Source organism: Gordionus sp. m RMFG-2023, chromosome 1 (genome assembly GCF_954871325.1).
Source record: "Gordionus sp. m RMFG-2023 chromosome 1, tfGorSpeb1-WG-v2, whole genome shotgun sequence".
Lineage (NCBI taxonomy): Eukaryota > Metazoa > Nematomorpha > Gordioida > Chordodea > Parachordodidae > Gordionus > Gordionus sp. m RMFG-2023.
The window spans coordinates 10,976,137-10,990,790 of record NC_088775.1 but is presented as its reverse complement, the minus strand read 5'-3'; the positions used below and the strand labels follow the sequence as shown (position 1 = coordinate 10,990,790).

The following is a 14,654-nucleotide window of genomic DNA, read 5'->3' as shown; positions in this document are numbered from 1 at the left end:
TAGTTTACATTTTCCACAGGAGTCAGAATTATCATCTTCAACCAACTTTATCACTATCACCGCTAAATTTTCTGAATCTCTTCAAATTCGTTCTCCTTTTGTTAGGTAAAATCAAGGAATCTTTTTTTAAAAAAAATTGTATAAAAAAAGGAATTGTCACCGACCGGATAAGGAGATGATTTATTGAAAAATAGGATGTAATATAAAAAATACTCACTTCTAGAAATTTTTTAAAAAATCTTAATGAGATAGGCTGAAAAATTTTTGAATAAAAAGCCGGACAATTTACGTATTAAATATCAGGCAGGGCCTAGCAAATCTGATTTTTCATAAAATTTTTAATAGACCAGCGTAGGCATCAAAATTTTGATATATTTTATTCGAATTCCAAGTTAATAATTTTGATTTTTATTAATTCTATTTGAAAATAAAATTATACATATTTCTTTCCATTAAAATTTTAAAAAACTTAAAAAAAAATTATTGGGTGAACTGCAAATTTAATATATTATTAATTCAAAATTTATTACTGCTTCTCTTTTCATGAAGTATTTTTAATAACGCATTTTAATATCGTTCAATTATTAAACATGTTGATTTGGAGTTATCTAAAGTATATAATCTCCATAATCAAAACATGATCGTTTTCATATCATCTTCAAGTAAATTCAAGGAGATTATATAACCTAATGTCAATTTTTTGCCACCTACCAGTATCGAACCCGGGATCCCCCGTTTCCAAAAAAAGACGCTTTGCGCTTGCATTAGCTTGAATTAAAATTATATCTAAAATTTTGATTACCTATATTAGTCCAACTCAATTAAACTTTGTTGAATTTTTTAATCTATAATATCCTTTTTAAAGAAAGGGGGGTTTCAATTTGTAATATACTCTGAATCACCAAACCAACCATTGACCCTCAACAGTTTAAGAATTTTATGTGTCACTCACAGTATTAAATATTTTTAGGTAAGAAATTTAAAATTTAACTTACTATAAAATGTTAATATTGGTTGTTTTCGTTTTGGATATCAGGGGGAAAATTTTATATTATCTACCTACTGGATAGTAAGAATGTTATTTTTCATTAATAAGCTAATGATCTTTTTTTCAATTATGGAAGAATCTTTTTTATTATTTCCTCTTTTTGAATATTGTATTCTCTTAGAGGATCTATATTTAATTCTGAGAATGTGTCGTGTCTAAACTAAATTTATGATCCGATGGGTAAACATTTCTTTTTAAGGCATTGTAACATTTTAGAAACTATATCATTTTCTTTGTTCCAATATTTGTGCATTCTTTTTGATCTTTAAATTCTCCACGAAGATTAGGAGTTTTTATTTTTATTTAAAATTGAAAAAATAGTATTACTATTGGATAATTAATATTATATTTAAGGATGACGTTAATTAATTGCTTGTTCATATTTAATTTCAATATGTATATTAAAATAAAATCTTACTTTCTTTACCTCTTTTTATTATATTTAATAAGATGAACCCATTTATCCAAAAAAAACGTATTGTGAAAAAAATGCTACTTACGGTCTTGCAGTGGTAACGACGATTAAACACATTTGAAAACGACATTACTTTTTTTGTATATTGTCTGAGTGTTGTTTTCTAGTTTTTTTATATACAATAAGTTTTTTGAAGTTTTTTTATAAGTTATATAATAAAAAAATATATCTACTATATATGTAATAAGAATAATAAAAAATAAATAAAAGTTTTAGGAAAAATTTTATGAAAATCACATCACATGACATGCGTTCAAAATATTTTTTTTATTGTAAAGCGGTTTTTTATAATATACATAAATTAGAAGTTGTTAAAAAAATAATATTATTTTATTATGTTTTTTTTAAAATAATTTTTAAAATATTTTTGTAATATTATTTATTTATATTGTCCATCTATATGCATGCATACATTTTCTCCGTTTTATTTATTTTTGTATATAAATTTTTAAAATAAATTAATATTTTTCAATTTTTTTTTATTTCCAGCATATCTCCTCTTCCGGTTTTTATATTTTCTGGATTTTCTTATTCTCTGAGCCTCTACTAATGCCCATAGTTATCGAAATTGACTATTCTTTCCCATGATGATTTTCTCCTACAATTTCTTATATAAGGTCGCAGATAATGTTCTCTCCATTCACGGAAAATATCGTCTCTTTTCAAGTATATGCTATTCTAAATTTTCTTAAAAATTTTTTGGTATCAAAATTGTTAGATAATTCAATAAAAGCTAAAATTTTGTTAAATTTAAGGCTTCACTTTTATTCAGTTAAATTATTTCATATGAATTTTATTCCTTTTTTTATAAATTGGATCTAATCCTGCGACATGGGAATCCGATTTTAGTAAATGGGGAAAGATTTATGTGTTGAATTTTTTCACCATGAATATTTTTTAAAAAATCTCATTTTTTTTAAGGATAAGGGGAGAAGGGCTATGAGACTGTAAAGATATATTTTTTTATTAATTTAAAATGATAAAGGCAAATTTGCTAAGGAGAAAATCCCCACTCTCTTACGCAAATGCCCTGTCGATTTCATAATATGTATAATTTATATAGTAGTTAATTCAAAACTGGGGTCTTCGACACAAAACATAGGTCGATTTTTTCGACCTAGATACAAAATTTAGGTCCTTTTTACGATCTCGATCCGGGTCATAAAACATAACCTAGCCCAAAATCTGGTTTGTTTTTTTTGACTCGACCAAAATCTTGGTCTTTTTTTCGACAGATCCGGGTTTTTATTCAATCCGACCCGAAGTTGAGCTCCTTTATTTATGATTAGAAATAATAATGCCATTATTAATAAATAAAATAATATATGTGATATATATAATAAGTAATAAAATGATTATTAATATAAAATATAAATAATAGAATTTTTTAATCTTTAACTTTTCATTTTTAATAGAATTCCAAATTAAAATGAAGAACATATAATTAATCATTAAATCGTAGGGTAATTTTTTAGTATTATTTTTTATTTAAAATAAATATTTTTCTATAATCCAAAAATTAATAAATTTTAAGAAAAGAAGTATTTTTGAATAAGATATATAAAATAGTGTTGTTTTGTCTCAATTTTTAAAAACGTTCTAATTAAGATTTTAGCCAAATTAATATTATGTAAGATTCGAGATTTGGCAAATAGAAGTCCAAACCTTTCTTCCATATATATGTAAAAAAATTAACAATGCAAACAGCTAAAAATTTTCGTGAAGATAGAACTTAGCTAAAAAGTTATTATTATTACACTTATGCTTTTTAATTTATAAGAAGATTTTTATTTAGGACAAAAATTATCTCTTCTGCTAGATTTTCTCAATAAAAAAAAAGTTTTAAATTTAAATAATCAAAAAAATATTTAAAATACTTTGTGGAGCTATTGATATAATTATTGGCGCTATAATTTATTTGGTGATTTTTTTATAATTTATTGTTAAATCATATTTTTTTTAAATTTAGCAAAATATTTATTTTTTCCATTTTTAATAAAATTAAATAAAATGTTATAAAAAAAAGATTATCTTAAAAAATTTAATATCGTTGCAATTTTTATTTAGTGATTTTTTAATTGTTAGATCATTTTTTTAAAAATTTAACAAAATAGAAGTTATTATTTTAGTTTTTAATTATATTTATTTATTCGTTATATAATTTTTATTTAAAAAAAAACAATTAAATTAAACACATTTGAAAGCAACATTTATACAATATTATTTTCAAGTTTTTTTAAATTATAAAATAGTGATAAAACTTTAAAAAAACACACCCTTTCTGCCCTCTGGAGATAAGGCCGTTATCATCCACGTGAGTAGATATCTGATTGGCTAGGAGACCAGTGTACCTCTTGTATATACAATTGTTTAACAATATCGGTCTCAAATTAAGGATATCTGCTTGATCACCTTTCTTGTGGATGAGCACGGACGTAGACTGCTTCCAAGAGTCAGAGATCCTACCATGATTTAGGCATACATTGAAGACGTGGGTTAACAATGTAGCCTGCGAGTCAAGTCTCCTCCAATTGTTGAAGGTCAGTTGATCAGGACCGGGTGCAGAGTAGCTGCAACTGGTTGGATACTTCCTCCGCGGTAAAGCTACTTATCTCCAGCGATGCTATCTCCGGGATGCCGTAGATTGACGTATCGCAGTCCGCTGCTATCCCGATTGTTGATTCGAAGTGGGCTTGCACGGCCTCGCGAAGTATTTTACAGTGAGAGGAAGACCCTTCAACAATCTGGCGGACTGCCCTTTTCCGGTTATTGTTGTAAAGCTTTTGGACTGCTCTCCGTCACAAGCAATATTGTTGCGGTCCACCGAATTACCTGGATTCTCCGTGTTATCATTATCATTTCCAGGTGTCCGGACTCTGCAACCTCGTGGCCATATCCGTAGTATCTCGTGGGCCGTCGAGATCATGCCGTCCATGACCGAGGTAAACGAGGTCCATTCTTCCTCCGCTGCAGGTGTGTTCAGGAACCGCCCTATTCTCTCAGCAAATGGTAGCATCAGAATGGTGCCCCGAGGTGTGAGCATGGAACTCCTTATTGGTGGAGCTGCCATCCTTGTTGATGGTGACTCCTGGGATACGACCACGTCAACGTCATCTACGGTACTCAACGCCTCATATTGGTTCGTAGTTAATGGTATCCCAATGACACCATTCGAGTTGGGTCGATGACACGACCAATGGGAGGCCTAGTTCTGCGATTCGGGGCAGGCAAAGGGGGACCATGAATTTGTGGACGAGGTCTGGCTCCTGGAATGATACCATCCGAGTTGGGTTGATTGGACGGATGATTTGGGAAGAAAATCCGACGAATTGGAGGTCTAGCGATGCGATTTAAAGCGAGCAATGGGGGAGTATGGATTTGTGGGCGAGGTCTGGGTACTGGAATGGCACCACCCGAGTTAGGTCGATTGGACTGATGATTCGGGAAGAAAATGCGACGAATTGGAGGTCTAGTGATACGATTTGGAAAGGGAGATGGGGGAACCTGGATTTGTGGGTGGGATCTGGGTGCTGGTCGTCTGATGTGGACATTCGGTTGGATGAAGTGAACAGGCTGGACGGGCTTGGGACGCGTGCGGGCGTCATATTCAACTCTTGTATGGGCTGAGTTCCAACTGGGCGGATTAAGTTGAAGTTGAGCGGCATTAGACCTACTAGGCGGGATTGTCCCATGAGGATGTTGGGATTGTCGAGAATTGCGAGCAGGTTGATGGTGATGTGTCATGATGCAAGGCTGAATTGGATATAGAGGAAACTGGAAATCGTGGATCCGCGGGCGAGAGGGAGCCACGAGGGACTGGCGCTGAGTAGGGTTCCGATGTACTATGTTGGTATGAGTTGGCCTCAGGAATTGAATATGTGTGTGATGGCAGGGAAGTTGGGGAAGATCTTGGAGACAGTCTCTCGTCGATGACTAGCCTTGGTGGGGAAGGCGAGTTACTTGGCGAGTAGGCGAGGGCTCCAAATGTATTACTTTACGCTGGGGAGATACTGGCACGATAACAATTCTTGGGCTGGTGTATGATAAGGGAGTTTGAAACTCTGATGAGGGGGTTATAGCTACCGAGAGCAACGGGCTTGGAGGTGGTGACAATGCGAGAAAGTCGGAATCGTATGGGGTGTAAGATGAGCTATGGTCCGAGGCATGATTACAGGAGTCGTTTGATCGGAGTCTCCGTGCAGTACCGTTTGTTCACGTATATCAGAGTTTTGTGATGTAACCCGTGGTTGAAGATACCATGAGGACACCAATGGGCTTGAAAGAGTGCAGGAAGATTGGGCGGCACGTCTCGTTAACCATATATTGGAAGAGCCAATGTGGCCACCGGTATCCGATAATATGGAGAGCTGAATGCCATGGCACGTAGCGAGTTGGTATCGACTGCTCAGTAACTACATTGATGCTAGCTTCAGTTGCAAGTCCGGAGGGCACGATCCATCTTATCCTAACCGCTAGCCTGCAGGATATTTCTATATATCATTCCAATGAGAATCCACCTTTCACCTGGATTACTAATAGTGCCACTCATAATACTAACTAGCCAATACCAACACGCTCTGTGCCATGGCATTCAGCTCCCCGTATTAATGGATACCAGAGTCCGATGGCTAACATTGGCTCTTCCAATATATGGTTAACGAGACGTGCCACCCAATCTTCCTGCACTCTCCCAACCATTGGTGTCCTCATGGTATCTTCAACCACGGGTTACATCACAAAACTCTGATATATGTGAACAAACGGTACTGCGCGGAGACTCTGATCAAACGACTCCTGTAATCATACCTCGGGCCATAGCTCATCTTACACCCCAGCCTATACCGTCTAGAGCTAATTACGATTCCGACTTTCTCGCATTGTCACCACCTCCAAGCCCGTTGCTCTCGGTGGTTATATCCCCCTCATCAGAGTTTCAAACTCCCTTATCATACACCAGCCTAAGAATGGGTTACCGTACCAGTAGCTCCCCAGCGTAAAGTAATACATTTGGAGCCCTCGCCTTCCCAACCAAGGCTAGCATCGACGAGAGACTTTCCCCAAATTCCCTGCTCAATTCCCGAAGCCAACTCATACCAATATACATCGGAACCATACTCACCGCCAGTCCTTCGTGGCTCTCTCTCCCCCGAGGATCCACGATTTCCAGTTTCCTCTATATCCAATTCAGCCTCGCATCATGGTACATCACCATCAACCTGCTCTCCGCTCTCGACAATCCCAACATCCTAATGGGACGATCCCGCCTAGTAGGTTAAAAAAACAATTAAATTAAACACGTTTGAAAGCAATAATTATAAAATAATATTTTCAAGTTTTTTTAAATTATTGGTGCAAAATAAAACTTTAAAAAAACACAAAATTTAACGCAATTAAAAACATTATTAGTTCTAAATTTAATTGATTTATTATTTGGGCCACTCCTGGAGGTACTGCAATACCAGGTTGACCCTTAGGGGAGGGATGAGCAAGCCCAGAGCACCTCCCCAAAATTTCCAAAAATAAGTTTAATATACTGGTCCCCATTAGGGGACGTACCAGATATTAAGCTGATAAGAACAGATACTACACTTTGATCTTAGCCAAGAGGCCGAGAAGCGATAACTTTTACAAGTGAAACCTGACTCCAATATATGTTATTTTTTTTCCCCCTTGAATATAGTTGCATTAATAATTTTATGAGATAAGAAATTTACAATAGGACTTTTAACATATTAGTTAATTTTTAGCCTAAAAACAATTATTTTTAATTTTAAATATTTCACGAATCAGTTATAACTTTGCTGTCAATTAGATTTTATATACTAATATAACTTATCAAAACTTCATGCCACCTATTTTTCATAAATTTATAGACCATAGAATATTAGTTATCTAGGAAAATGTGTATAAAAGAAAACTTATAAAGGATTTTAATTAAATTAATTATATTATAACTTCTTTTGGATAGTATTTTATTTGTAATTATAATTCAGAAATTATATTTGTTAGTTTTAGTTAAAATATGATATTTTGCCACTAATATAGTTATTTAGGTAGTTAATAAAATTTCAGCTATGGATTTATATAAAGGTTTTTCATATTTAATTTTTATTTTTATTTTGGAGTAATATATTAATAAATGATATTAAAAAAATAAGCATTATTTATATAGTTATAGAAATTCCAAGAACATCTAATCATAAACGTTTAACATAACTAATGAGTTAAACCATAATTTACAGTTTAGCAATAGGAAAAAGAAATTATTTTTTCTATTGATGTTATAATTATGAATTATGTAACATGGTACCTTCAGAAAGATGATTTTAAACGCAAGAATTGAAAAATTATAAGAGTCAAATTCTTATGGTGGGAGTATATGTCCTGAAATTTTTTTAATTGAAGCTAGAAGATGATAAATAAGGAAAACTGCTGCTTATATTATGATTCTAACATCACATAAGTGAAATTGCACACAATATTTTATTTGTTACTATGATTAAAATATTTTAATAACAAATAAGAAAAACTGCTGCTTAATATGATTTCATCATTACATAATAAAATTATATTTATTTTAAGTTTGCACAAAATATTTTATTTGTTACTATGATTAAATATTTTAAGATATAATAATTTTATATAATTAAATAATAAAATATAGAAAAATGTATAATTATATCATATGCACATAAATATTTTATATAATAATTACAATAATAAATAGGAATTTAAGTTAATAGTTTTATCTTATTAATCAAAATAAAATATGTTGCATGTTAAGTTCTGATATAGGTTAACCTAAGGACAATATTAGATTATGAGATATCTTAATTTAATTAAATACTAATCCCATATCTGTTGAGAAAATTTAGCATAATGTTTGTAAGTTTCAAAATTTTGACAAATTGAAGTTCAAATAAGACAACCTATTATTTGTGAAGTTTTTTAAAAATGAACACTAAAATTAATCCAAATGGGCAATATTTTTATTAAAAGGGCAATAGATATAATATTTGGTAGGTATTTTTATAAATTTTATACTTTTTATTGATTTGGGCAGTATTTAAAATTATTTGGCATGTATTTTAAATTCTTGGCAAGTTGATTAATAATTTTCTTATATACATAAAGAACTATTTTTTTAAAAAAGAAGAGGTTGACTTTGGCAGCATACTAACTTTGGAAAAGATTTAATTATGTAATGAAATAAATTGATAAATACTGTTCAGATTTATTTGATTACTATAAAGAACCTGGTTCAAAAGACGGTAAGAAAATTTCCTTTAGATGTAATTTAGTTTTGAAAAAAAATGGGGATAACAATATGAAACAAGAATTAGTTTGATAATGTAGCTTTAAACACATCTCAATATTATGCTCTTGATATACTAAAATTAAAATGCTTAGTGATGTGAAATTAGAGAAAGAAACTTTTATGGCCTCAAACTTAAAATGATTATGGAAAATTTACAATTTTTTTCAAAATAATTACCTTTAATAGGTCAAACAGAAACTTTTCAATGATAAAAACAAAAAAATATTGGTATCAATTTTAAGTAGTCAAATTGAAAGAAAGGCTGACTCAAAAATTATTTATACAATTTCTGAAGATGCTACCTAAGCTCTTGTTATCCAGGAACATGTAAGTTTTAAATATTAGATATAAACATTTATAAATTTTCTAGTTTTAGATGTGCTCAATGATACAATATAAACTACAATTCCATAATGCATCATATTTTTGAAATTTTAACAAAATCTCTGATATTTCATATATTATACTTGATAGTTTTTTATAATAAAAAGATAACTGTATAAACACTTAAATACACTCTTGTTGTAGTAACATGAAAGTTTTAATTAAATATTAAGATGCAATCAGACACAGTGTGTAATAAAAACTGAAATTCAAAAATACTGCCCAATTCCTTATGCATCAACATTAGTGTATATTAATGATCTGCATCGGGCCTAATTTTTCAACACAACCCGGCCCAAATTTTTTTTAAAGGAATTTTGCCGGCTCAACCCGAATTTTTTTAAAATAAATTTACCGGCCCGGCCCGAATTTATTTAAATATAGAAATTAATTTTTATAATTACTCATATGTTATATGCAGAGTTGTTAAACTTAGCGCGCTACCTTTTTTGATAGCTATAGCTAATAGCCGCTACTTTTTTTAAAATTATTTAATTTTTTAGCGCGCTACTTTTTTTATAGCGAAGTAGTTTTAAAAAATATAATGAATGTAGGTATAAACATGAAAATTTAAATATAATATCATAATTAATTATAATTTTTATAATTTATTATTTAATTTTGAAATTTAAATATATTTTTAATTTATATTTTCAATCTCTGTTAATAATCTAAAATGGCATCGCCCATGGATATCCAAATCCTTGAAAGTGATTCAGACATGGAAGATTCAATGGAAGAAAATGTACTTAATAGCTCTAATAACGATTTCCCATTCCCTAGATTTGAAAATTTTTTTAAATAAAATATTAAAACAAAATCTGGATTCAAATTCCTGTGCTTAAAATGTAAAAAAAAATTATCATCAAATCAATCGAGTAGCTATAACCTGAAGAAACACCTAAAGGTAAATTGTTATTTTTACATTATAATATTATTTATTTTATGACTGTTTACGCCAATTGCTATAAGGAAATAGAGAAACATATAAAAAAATTTTGGTATAGGAGAATCTTCATTCAAAAAGACAAATACTATCCAAACCAAATTAACTGATAATAAACATGCCAATATTTCACAAAAATTGGCTGATAAAGTAATTGTTGATTTTATTATTGACACAGTTCAGCCATTGTCCTTGGTTGATAATCCATCATTTACTATGATGATTAAAACTTTATCCCCTGGCACAACTGTTTTATGTCGCCAGACACTTATGAATAAAATAGCCGACAACTTCAAAGTGATGAAAGATGCTCTAATAGTAGAGTTATCAGATATATCTTATGTATGTACCACGGCAGATAGTTGGACACATAACAGAAGGTAAAAACTTATTTATATTTATAAATTGATCTGATTAAATATTTTTAGAGCTTATTTGGGAATCACAGGCCATTGGTTAGACCCTAGGACTTTAAAAAGAAGGTCTGTAGCCTTAGCCCTTAAAAGAATTATAGGATGCCAGACATATTATTAAAATGCAACAAATTAAAATAAATATTTATTCATATTGCTTATTTTTTTATAATCTAAACTAACTATATTTTTATATTTATAAATGTTGATTTTTATATATTATTTATTATACATTTACATTATAAGCAAAAAAAAATTTGTTTCTAAATTTTTTTTTATAAAAAGTAGCTAATAGGACGCTACTTTTTTTGACAAATAGCGAAAGCGGTAGTGCGCTACTTTTTTTGACAAATAGCTATAGCGGTAGCGCGCTACTTTTAAAAATAGCGTTTAACAACTCTGGTTATATGGCACCTAGTTTCTATAAATAAAATGAAATATTTTTATTTTACATTAAAGATTCAACATAAAATTGAAAAATTCAGATATTATTAGGGATGTACCGATATTTTATATCGGATCCATTTTAAAATATCGGTTATCGGCATATTATAAAATTTTTTGATCCGATCCGATAAAAAATAGCGCTTTTAACAAATATAAAATTTAAAAAAAAAATTATATCTAAAAAACCATTAATTTTTATATATAAAATCGAAATCAATTTTTATGTTTAATTTTTTTAATAGTAATTAGTTATTTTTTTTCGCATTCTGTTTAAAAATTCTGCAATAATCTCTTCAGAATATGTTTTTAGTGGTGCTAGTTATATTGACAGTCCCCATCACCGAAGACTGATCTCTGGTAAATTGGAAATTTTGGTATTTCTAAAAAGAAATCTTCGATATTTTAATTTTAAATATTAATTTCAAATTTCATATTTGTTTATTACTAATTATGTAAATAGATTTATGTTATTACTAAATATATTTTATATACTTTTAGAATTGCAATTGAATTGAATATAAACTATAACTGATCATTATAATATATTTAAATGATATATGTTATGGTATAGTAAAATTATAGATGTTATACTAATAAAAAGTATATTAAAAATGAAAACCATTGGAATCTTTACAGAATAGAAAATTAGATATGATATCGGATCGGATCGGCCTCCAAAAAGTGGTATCGGTACACTCCTAGATATAATAATAAAAAAAATTTCAAACCCCCACCCGGCCCGAATTTTTTAAAAAAATATTAGGCTCGGCCCAGCCCTAACCCGATTTCTTTTTGAAGAAAAGAGAGAGATTTAGTAGTGTTTTTAAATATTTATTTTAATAGAGTAATCAATATGTCGTCAATGATAGTTTATTCAATAAATCACTAATCGAAATAAGTTTTTTTTATAAATCAAAAATTCATTATTCCTTTTATAAAAAAAATGTTCTTTTTTATATCTTTTTAAAATTAAATAAATCATAAAAATAATCAATTATGGAATATAAAAATGTTCGAAAATTGAATTTAACTTGTTAACAAATAACAAAAAATATAAATCAATTTTAGCGAAAATATAAAAAGATAAAATAAAATTTTAAAGTTAAGAAACAAACATAAATTGCGATGATAAAATAAAACGTTAATATAAACTACAAATAAAACCTCGCCGAAAGATAAAAAATTAATAAATTTTAAATCGACATATCTAACACTTTTTAAAAAAATTGGCCTGAACCCGGCCGAGCCTACTTTTGCATATCTCTAGTTTGTATTTTGAGCGTCAACCCGTTGGGTTGATAGTTTAAAAAAAACGCATTAACTGCAAAATAAGGAAAAATTTCCAAGATTGACATACTGCTAGAATAAAAATGATAGAAGCACTAAAAATATGTGTATGCCTATTGTAAGGATTTCCCCAATTTTTATTTTATGTTTTTTTGTTCAAAATCAGGATTTTTTTTAGTTCACATATCTGTGCTTTGTTTCTATTATATAATAGAAACTACTCTAGCAATATTCATCGGAGAGAGTTTTTTTTTGATTGAAATATATATAAAATTAATAATAACATAAGGATAAGGACGTAGGGTTAAAAAGATATAGGATAAGGTAGGCCAAATTCCTCTTATAATTTTAATTCAACTAATATAAATTTCTGATAAAATATGAAATATATTTATAATTTCGCAGCACCATTGTTAGGTTAAATTATTTATTTATCATAATGCAACGCTAGGAAGAAATTAATTAAATCTTTAAAAACAGCATCTAAAATAATCTCAAGATATTTACTCAGTAAAAATTTTTAAACAGTGTATGAAAGGACTAAAAAATAGTAACCGAAAGATTAAAATAAAAAGTTATCATATTAATGATGATGATGACAAATATAAGAGTACTAGTTGATAACCCGTCAAAAATGACGGGGATGAGAATTTTATTCGTTCTTTTACGATAATTCTTTTTACCCCTCCCCCCTCCAGGCCAATTCCAACCCATTAAGACTAAGAGAGAGGAATTGTCTTTTTTATTCAATGATTGATGAATAATATATTTTACCTTTATTTGATGATGGATGAATCAGACATTTTCCTTTTTATGAGATGTGATTTCGAAATTTATATTTTAAATTACAAAAATGAAACAATATCTCTTATTAGCACCCTAAATACTAACATTATTTACCAGAGCTCCTGTTAGTCAGAATTACTGTTCACTCCCCACCGCGTGAAGGTAGGAGATGGATTTTAGGGGAGCAAAGAAATGAAAAAAAAATGAAAATAAGAAGGAAGAAATAGAAAAAAAGAGACAAAGATATGAATTATAAGAAAATATAATAAATATTTATACTTCAAGAGTTGATGATTATCGGGTTACAACACATATGCATTTGTAGCCATATAAAAAATATAATATAATAAATTTTATAATATAGAAAATTTTACCTAAAAAAGGAGATTTCAATCTCTTTTCTTTGCTCAAGGTGGTTTCGTTTTTGAAGATGATGTTGTGATTTCCTTGCTCGTAGTTTGCCGTAAATAACCTGAAATAAAACGTGTAAATTGAAATTATAAAATAGAATATACTGTTGTTGGTGAGGAAGATGGTTTAGCGATGGTGAAGAAGTTCTCTTTTCTTTGCTCAAGGTGGTTTCGTTTTTGAAGATGATGTTGTGATTTCCTTGCTCGTAGTTTGCTGTAAATAACCTGAAATAAAACGTGTAAATTGAAATTATAAAATAGAATATACTGTTTTTGGTGAGGAAGATGGTTTAGCGATGGTGAAGAAGTTCTTTTTTCTTTGCTCAAGGTGGTTTCGTTTTTGAAGATGATGTTGTGATTTCCTTGCTCGTAGTTTGCCGTAAATAACCTGAAATAAAACGTGTAAATTGAAATTATAAAATAGAATATACTGTTGTTGGTGAGGAAGATGGTTTAGCGATGGTGAAGAAGTTCTCTTTTCTTTGCTCAAGGTGGTTTCGTTTTTGAAGATGATGTTGTGATTTCCTTGCTCGTAGTTTGCTGTAAATAACCTGAAATAAAACGTGTAAATTGAAATTATAAAATAGAATATACTGTTTTTGGTGAGGAAGATGGTTTAGCGATGGTGAAGAAGTTCTTTTTTCTTTGCTCAAGGTGGTTTCGTTTTTGAAGATGATGTTGTGATTTCCTTGTTCGTAGTTTGCCGTAAATAACCTGAAATAAAAAGTGTAAATTGAAATTATAAAATAGAATATACTGTTGTTGGTGAGGAAGATGGTTTAGCGATGGTGAAGAAGTTCTCTTTTCTTTGCTCAAGGTGGCTTCGTTTTTGAAGATGATGTTGTGATTTCCTTGCTCGTAGTTTGCCGTAAATAACCTGAAATAAAACGTGTAAATTGAAATTAAATAGAATATACTGTTGTTGGTGAGGAAGATGGTTTAGCGATGGTGAAGAAGTTCTCTTTTCTTTGCTCAAGTTGGTTTCGTTTTTGAAGATGATGTTGTAATTTCCTTGCTCGTAGTTTGCCGTAAATAACCTGAAAAAAAACGTGTAAATTGAAATTATAAAATAGAATTTACTGTTGTTGGTAGCGATGGTGAAGAAGTTCTCTTTTCTTTGCTCAAGGTGGTTTCGTTTTT

General features: G+C 29.8%; 1 long non-coding RNA gene and 1 other non-coding gene across 2 annotated transcripts; one reads left to right on the top strand and one right to left on the bottom strand.

Moving 5' to 3' along the window:
• The first annotated feature begins 1,942 nt into the window (after positions 1-1,942).
• LOC135922427 (uncharacterized) lies at positions 1,943-9,348 on the top strand. Its single transcript, XR_010570898.1, has 3 exons — positions 1,943-2,189; positions 9,028-9,168; positions 9,212-9,348. It is a non-coding gene; the product is annotated as an uncharacterized LOC135922427 (long non-coding RNA).
• Positions 6,949-7,143, bottom strand: LOC135923067 (U2 spliceosomal RNA). Its single transcript, XR_010571125.1, has one exon. It is a non-coding gene; the product is annotated as a U2 spliceosomal RNA (small nuclear RNA).
• Positions 9,349-14,654: the final 5,306 nt, after the last annotated feature.